Raw genomic sequence first — 8,021 nt, forward strand, 5'->3', positions numbered from 1 at the left:
ATGCAAAGAATAATAGAAGAACTTGATGATTGATGGAAGGTTGTCAATCTCCCAATAAACCCAATAATCTTCTAATTACCCAAAATAAAGGAAGAACAAGAGAGAGATTAAAGAACTAAAACTTGGATTAAAACTTGATTAATACTTGATTACAATATTGAAGAGAGATTTGATTGATATTAACTACTCTAAATATTGATAAGAAGAACATGCTCCTCTAATTAGACTAATGGGGTATTTATAGTGAAAATTAGGGAGGATGCATTAGGGTTAACTAAGGGCTAAACTAGTAATTACACTTTTTAAGTTGAGCAAGAAGGACCCGGTATTTTCTGAGAGAAGGGCTTCTCTTTTCGTAGCTCGAAGAATGAAATCCGTGCTGTGTAGGAATCCGTGCGGATTAGAGTCGGGACGGCCTGATTTGGGCTGTGCAATCCGAGCGGATTCAGGAGAGGGACGCTCGGATTGTTGAGGGGGAATCCGAGCGGATTCCAAGGAGGGACGCTCGGATTTGTCTTTGGCTGGACGGGCGGATTGTCCGCAATCCGTTCGGATTGTTGGTCCTTCAATTCTTCTTTTTTCTTCCCTTTTCTTCATAAATTCCTTGGGGACGCAAGGATCCTTTCTCAACATTGTTCTTCTACTATAATATGTACAAAGGCCTTCTAGTCTTGTCTCTTCTTGATGCTTGGTCATTGAATACAATCAATTTAGCCTCGTTTTGCCATGAAAATGCAAGATTCTTACTCCTTTCCTACCAAGGGATTAAAATCTCAAAGAATATGCAAAACAAAGAACTAAAGATAAGAAATGACCCAAATAGGCACTAAAAAGCATGGAAACAATGGTAATTCGGGGGCTAAATATGCGCCAATTATGGTCACATCAAATATCCCCAAACCGAACCTTTGCTCGTCCCGAGTAAAGAGGTGACAAAGACTAGGACCAAAACTAACCTATCCTAATAATAATAGCCGATATGAGACAATTAGCGGGTCTCACTCCGCCCCTTCAACTCACAACAAGACAACCATGAGGTAGGATGCCTTCTTGCAAGGCAAGGTGGCTCTTGCCAAAATGGCGACACATCCAAACATTAAAGCACATAAAATCACATAATGGATGCATCTATAAAAAGAATAGCCACTTTCCTCATCTAAGTGGCGGAAATTACCTACAAGGGAAGCAATTCAAGGGTACACAATCCTTCATAGATGCAATTTGTTCAAACTACTAAGCCTAGAAGGATACCAATAAATCACCTCCAAAGTGTGTCAAGCTAGGGTACCTTTGTCCTCAATCGTTAAATGCTTTCGTCAAGAGTAGACTCCCTATGGTGTTAGAAACACTGGAGGATCGCGGAATTCCCCCTCTTGCCTAGACAAGAAGAAGGGTCGTCCCCTCTCTACCATGCACAAAAATGGATACGATGGATAAAGGGATCAATAGATATTTGAGTTTCATTTTGGGAGTTTGCTTTTGTCTTTGTTTTTCCCCCCAATTTCATGTGGCATTTGACATTTGAGAACACTTTCTTTGCCATTTCTTTTGATTTTTGGCATTTCAATGCTTGACAACTTTTTGTATTTCTTTTTGAACATTTTCAAAGTCACCCCAATTAGTAACGAGGGTGCCTTGTATTTGAAGCTTTAGGAGTCTATTTTTGCTCCTCTTTTCTTTTGATGCATTTTTGCAAACTTTCTTTCACTTTTCATTTCATTGAACTCAAATTTTTGAACAATTTCTTTTTGTGCCCATTCCCTTTGATGACAAAAATATGGTAGAACATGGATGAATGATAGATGTATGCATGGTTTCAAGGGTCACCTTGGAATAAACGGTAGCCAAGGAGTTATCACACCACAAGGTACTCTTGACTAGGCCTTAAACCATGGGTCAAAGGATACTAGCATGACACATCCTAGGGTGTTTTACAAGCATTCTAACAAGCAAAGTCTTAAGAATAAAAAGCATCTACTAGGGCCTATATACACTTGTCAAGCTTCCCAAATAGACGGTTTCGCAAAATTTTTCTAACATGCAAACTACATGCCATGATGCAACTAGCATATATACATCCTAATGCAAATGATTCTACCAACTAATATGCCATATAAACTAAATGCAAGTCCTAAGTTCACATTGTTTTTACCGCATCAATCAAAATAAAGCCACATAGTCATTAACATAAAGAGGAAAAAGGAGATTGGAAAGATCATACCATGCGGTCTTCAATATCCTCATGTCTCGGATGTGGCGTAGTCAATCAAAGTGAACAAAGATGAACAAACATAATATATACAAGACAATATATACAAAGGAAATGAACTTGTTTTTGGATTTTTCAATTTTTCCATTTTTATGATTTTTGAAATTTTTCAATTTTTATGGTTTTTTGAATAAAAGTTAAGTGTTAGAATTCCCATCCCCACACTAATATGGGCATTGTCCTCAATGGCCAAAATGATGGAAATTATGCAAAGATGATGCATGATTTCTATACTAAATGCAATTCTACACTAAGCTATACTACATGATGCATGGTTTTTGTTATGACGGAGAGGATAATTTAGATTACCTCCCGTTGTGTATGCATCAACTTCCCCAAACCAAATGAGACACTATTGCTAATGTCAAAGCATTGGGGTAGTTCATGCACACACTATGCTATGCATGAAACTAGATTGTCATTTTGGATTTTACAAATGGGAACAATAAAGAACACCTCAATGGTACCGAGGTGTGAGTCCTTTGATGTTGCTAGGGCTAAACCAACAATGATCAAAATGAAATAAAATACAAAGAGATATAGACACAAACCATGGGAGTGTAGGAGTCTCCAAGGCTTGCTAGTCCTCCATCATGCTATCATCATCATCACTTCCCTCATGAGAAGTGGTCACATTGTCACTTTCCTTGTCACTTTCTTCTTCACTTTCTCCATCATCTTGTTCATCATCATCTTCACCATCTCTTTCTTCATCTCCACTTGCTTCTTCCTCAACATTATCATCAATTTCTTCACCATTTCCAACAACCTCATTGTCTTCCACCACGTCCCTAGATGCACCCAGAAACAAGGCTTCTTTATCCGCCCAACTAGGCAAAGGACAAGATGGATCAAGGAGTCCTTGCCTAGCTAAATGTAGGAGGGGAGGATATTGAGCCAAATATGCATTCTTCCGATCTTCATAAGCTTGCTTGTGCATGGCTTGCATAAGAAGAGTGACATAGTCTTTCCCAATTTCAACTCCTTCCGGTTTGAACTCTTCATACACAAAGGGGTAAGGCGGTATAACAATGGAAGAGGAGGGGGTTTCATGATCACCCTTTTGTTGTTGAATGATGTACTCGGCTTCTTCGGATAGGGGAAGTAGATAGTTGGTCCGGTGGACACTTAGGCGACAAATCTTCGAGGGTAAGGTGAACGATCTAGCTTCACTTGTTAGCCATCCATATTTAGTGTCAAGGGGGTTATGGGAAACCCACTTGAACTTGTTAATCATAATGTGCATATTAATAAGATGGCCACCTTCCTTTGCCTTGTACTTGCTATCCTTATTGAAATCAGGATCAAAGTGCTTGGCTAGGACCGTGACTAGGCCGCCATTAACAATAACGGTTGTACCCTTCTTCCCATTATCAACATTAAGCCATCTATCAACCAATAGCCTCAAAGAATTGAAAGGCTTGGTGTGAATTCTTCCGACATTCAAAGCCGATTCAAGGAGGATAAAATCAAGTCTTGTGAAATGATTGGTGTCTTTCCTAGCAATTATGGTATTTCCCACAACTTTGTGCCATACTCTTATGCCCGGATGATGGACCAAAAGAGCACGACAAGCATGAAAATCATCAAATTTCTTCCCGGAGATTGCCTCCCAAAGACGCTCGGGGTCATACTTTCCATAATGCTTAAGATATCTTGATTCATCGCTAAGACCCAAAATTTCACCTAATTCCTTAAAGGTAATGCGTCTACTAATGTTAGCTAGACGAAACTCAAGATTTTCCCTATCCTCAACTTTGGTAACTTTTAAAGAACTTAAGAATTCCAAGATAAGGGAAGGGTATGTCGATTCCTTTGTTTCAAACAATTTCTTCAAACCCATGGCATTGAAAAAGGCTTTTGTTTGTTCAAGAACACCCAATTTCTCTAAGGCATCTTCACATATGAATTTGGTGGATTGAATTGATTTCATAGCAAACTTGACAAATGTATTTCTATGGGTATCGGAAATAAAAGTTACCTCCGGATAATGCAAGAGTTGATCGATTACCGGAGTAGAAGGTGATGCTCCCATAGAAATTTGTTGTTGTTGTGGTTGCACTTCCAAGTTTGGTGTTGATACCACCATTGCCAAAGCTTTCTTTGTTTGGAGAGCTTTTTGCCTTTGAGAGAGAGCCTTTGCCTTTGGTGCCTTTGTTGCTCCCTTTGTCCTTGCCATTTGATGAACTAACCAAGAAAAGAATCAAAAATCTTCAATTTGTAGAATGCCCAAATCGATTTGAAGGTGAAAGGCTTTGCCTTTATGAAATCAAAAATCGACTCAAAGGTTGAAGATTTTGTTCTTGGTTTTGATTTTTATTGAAGATGGAGTGATTGATTTGTTGTTTGAAGGATGGTTTGATTTGATTTTGGTGGATTTTGTTGAGGGTTTTTGTTTTTGTGATGGAGAGGATGAGGGTTTTGATGTTGTGGGTAGTGTTTATGAATGAATGAATGAAGGAATGAAGGTGGGAGGGTATTTAAAGAAGTCAAAATTTTCGAAAACGCAGGGGCAATCCGTGCGGATTAGGCCCAATCCGTGCGGATTCTGCAGCTTCAAAATTTTCAGAAGCTCGCCTAAAGACGGGCGGATTCTGGGGAATCCGCTCGGATTATTCTGTGATGGGACGGGCGGATTTGCTGCAGACGGACGGATTTCACCCGAGAAATTTCTTTGTTTTCTTCAATTAGCAAAGACGGGCGTCTTCTTCACAAGACGGACGGATTCTATGAGACAGGCGTCTTTCCGTAAATCCGCTCGGATTCTTTTGATCAAGAATTCTCAATTTTCAGCTCGGCTCCAGGACGGGCGTCTTCTCAGCAGGACGCTCGGATTGTTGAAGACGGGCGGATTTGGTACAATCCGCTCGGATTCTGGTCCTTTGTACCCGGATTCATTCCATTCGTGCACAATGCATTTCCCTTTACCATTCTTCCATTCTTCTTCATTTCTTGTGTTCTTCATTGTGGGGGCACTACTAAGGCATGAATAGCCTAGGCAATTCCCATCCCCACACTAAGGTAAGGCACTACACATCAATTGAAGTCATTAGTCCCTCCCTCACTTCTCTCTTACATGACAATTATTTTGATCAAAGTAAATAAATATCCAAAAATGACAAAAAATGCAATACAAAAATTGAAATGTAAGTTAGGGAGTTAGAAATATTTACAAGTGGTGGTTTAGGGAGGACTCCACCAAACTCTCATTCTTGATGAGATGTCAAGGGGGCATGTTCAAGGTGTTGTTGATGTTGCTCAACACCTTGAAGAAGTAATCAAAAGCTTGTTCATTATTATGGTAGAGGTCCTCAATAGACCGTGGCCCTTGTTGTTGATCATGATCGAATTCATGCCCAATGTAGGGATTAAAAATCCCTTCAAATTCGTCGTCCCAAAGACCACAAACTTCATTGAGTTGATCATTGAAAATCTCTTGCTTAGATGGAGACAACTCTCCCAATTTCTTCTCTTGGCCAATGAGGCCATCCTCTTCTTCCTTGGTTGATTTTGATGAGCCTTGCAAGCTCTCCTTGTCACAATTCACTTGCTCTTTGAATGGAGCATCTTCATCTTTCTTCTTCCATTGGAGTTCCGATTTCTTCCTTTCATCCTTCCGGCTATAATGATCAATCATGAAACATGGCTCATGCAAACGAGGAGCTCTCATGGTTTTGTCAAGATTAAAAGTTATGCTTTCATCTCCCACTTCTAGAGTGAGCTCTCCATGTTTCACATCAATCACCGCACCCGCGGTGTGTAGGAAAGGTCTTCCTAAGATGATAGGAATGTTGGAATCTTCCTCCATATCAACAATGACAAAGTCCACCGGGATGAAAAACTTCCCAATTCGCACGGGGACATCTTCCCATATCCCTAATGGTGTCTTCGTCGATCTATCGGCCATTTGGAGTGTGATATTGGTGCATTTAAGCTCTCCCATTCCCAACCTTTTACTTACCGAGTACGGCATGACACTCACACTAGCCCCTAGATCACATAAGGCTTTGTTGATCGTCGTGTCGCCAATGGTACACGGTATTAAGAAGCTTCCCGGATCCTTTAACTTTGGAGGTGAACTCCCTTGAAGTATTGCACTACTCACCTTAGTGAAGGAGATAGTCTCAAGTTTCCGGATCGACTTCTTCTTTGTGAGGATATCTTTCATATACTTTGCATAGGCCGGAACGTGATTGATTAACTCCGTGAAAGGAATTGAGACTTCTAAATTCTTCACAATCTCCATGAACTTTCCAAGTTGATCATCAAATTTGGGCTTGGCTTGACGACTTGGAAAAGGAAGTCTAATCACAATGGGCTCCTTCTCTTTGGCCTTGTCTTCATTTTTCTTTGAACTTTCTTCTTTTGATGATTCCCCTTCTTTGGGGCTTTGCACAATTTCTTCCTTTTCACTAGCTTGCACAACTTCATCCTCAACTTGCTTCTTCGGTGCCTCATACCTTGTACCACTTCTCAAGTGAATGGCACTAACCGTTTCATGTCTAGGGGGATTACTTTGAGGTGGTAATTGCCCCTTTTGTCTTTGTGAGCTTGAAGATGCTAGTTGAGTCAATTGTGTTTCCAACATCTTGGTGTGAGCTAGAATGTTGTTGATGGTGGTGTCTTTTGCTTGGCTATCTTTTTGCATTTGAGTGAAAAAATCTTGTTGATTCTTTTGCATTTGGAGGACCGCTTTTTGGACATCAAAACCTTGGTCATTTTGGTGATTGTATGGATTTTGATTTTGGTAACCTTGGTTTTGATTGTAAAAGGGTCTTTGATTTTGGTTTCTCATGGGTGGTGGAGTGTATGTTGTTTGAGGGTTTTGAACATTTTGGCTTTTGTATGAGAGATTTGGATGGAACTTGGTGTTTTCATTGTAAAAATTTGAATAAGGGGTACCACTTTTGTAAGCTTGAAAAGCATTAACTTGTTCGGTTGTTCCCCTTCACTCACTTGGGTCATGACCCAAAGTTCCACAATTCTCACATATCCCACTTGGGATTGATGAGGACGCCGTCATGGCATTGACATGATGCTTTGATGATTTTGAGTTTTCCTCAAGTCTAGCCATAGCTTGTTCAAATTTCAAGTTGATTGTGTCAATGTGAGCACTAAGTTGAGCACCCAATTGAGTAACGGAGTCCACTTCATACTTTCCTCCTCTAGTAGCCTTGCGAGGTCTACTATATTGTGAATTATGGACCGCCATTTCCTCAATCTTGTTCCATGTTTGATTGTCATCAACTTCGGTGAACATTCCATTTGATCCCATATTGAGAATGTTCCTTGAATCTTCATATAAACCATTCCAAAATTGTTGTACCAAAAACCATTCGCTAAGTCCATGGTGAGGACATGAGCGACAAACACCTTTGAACCGCTCCCAAGCTTCATACAAAGATTCTTCATCCCTTTGCTTAAAACCCGTAATTTGAGCTCTTAGCATGTTGGTCTTTTCCGGTGGGTAGAATTTTTTGTAGAAAGCTAGAGCTAACTTCTTCCAAGAATCTATTCCAAGGGTGGCCTTATCAAGGCCCTTCAACCATTGCTTTGCGGTGCCGATTAACGAAAAAGGAAATAAGACCCATCTAATTTGGTCTTGAGTCACGCCCGTTTGAGAGATAGCATCACAATAATCGCAAAAGGTTTCCATATGAGAATGAGGGTCTTCACTAGGCATTCCCCCGAATTGGCTCCTCTCAACTAATTGGATGAAGGCGGACTTGACAATAAAATTTCCGGTTAGATG

General features: G+C 40.2%; 1 non-coding gene across 1 annotated transcript; it reads left to right on the top strand.

The window, feature by feature from the left end:
- The first annotated feature begins 7,611 nt into the window (after nucleotides 1–7,611).
- LOC141602896 (small nucleolar RNA R71) lies at nucleotides 7,612–7,718 on the top strand. The gene has a single exon (XR_012524802.1). It is a non-coding gene; the product is annotated as a small nucleolar RNA R71 (small nucleolar RNA).
- The last annotated feature ends 303 nt before the right edge of the window (nucleotides 7,719–8,021 follow it).

This window comes from Silene latifolia, chromosome 9, assembly GCF_048544455.1.
Source record: "Silene latifolia isolate original U9 population chromosome 9, ASM4854445v1, whole genome shotgun sequence".
Lineage (NCBI taxonomy): Eukaryota > Viridiplantae > Streptophyta > Magnoliopsida > Caryophyllales > Caryophyllaceae > Silene > Silene latifolia.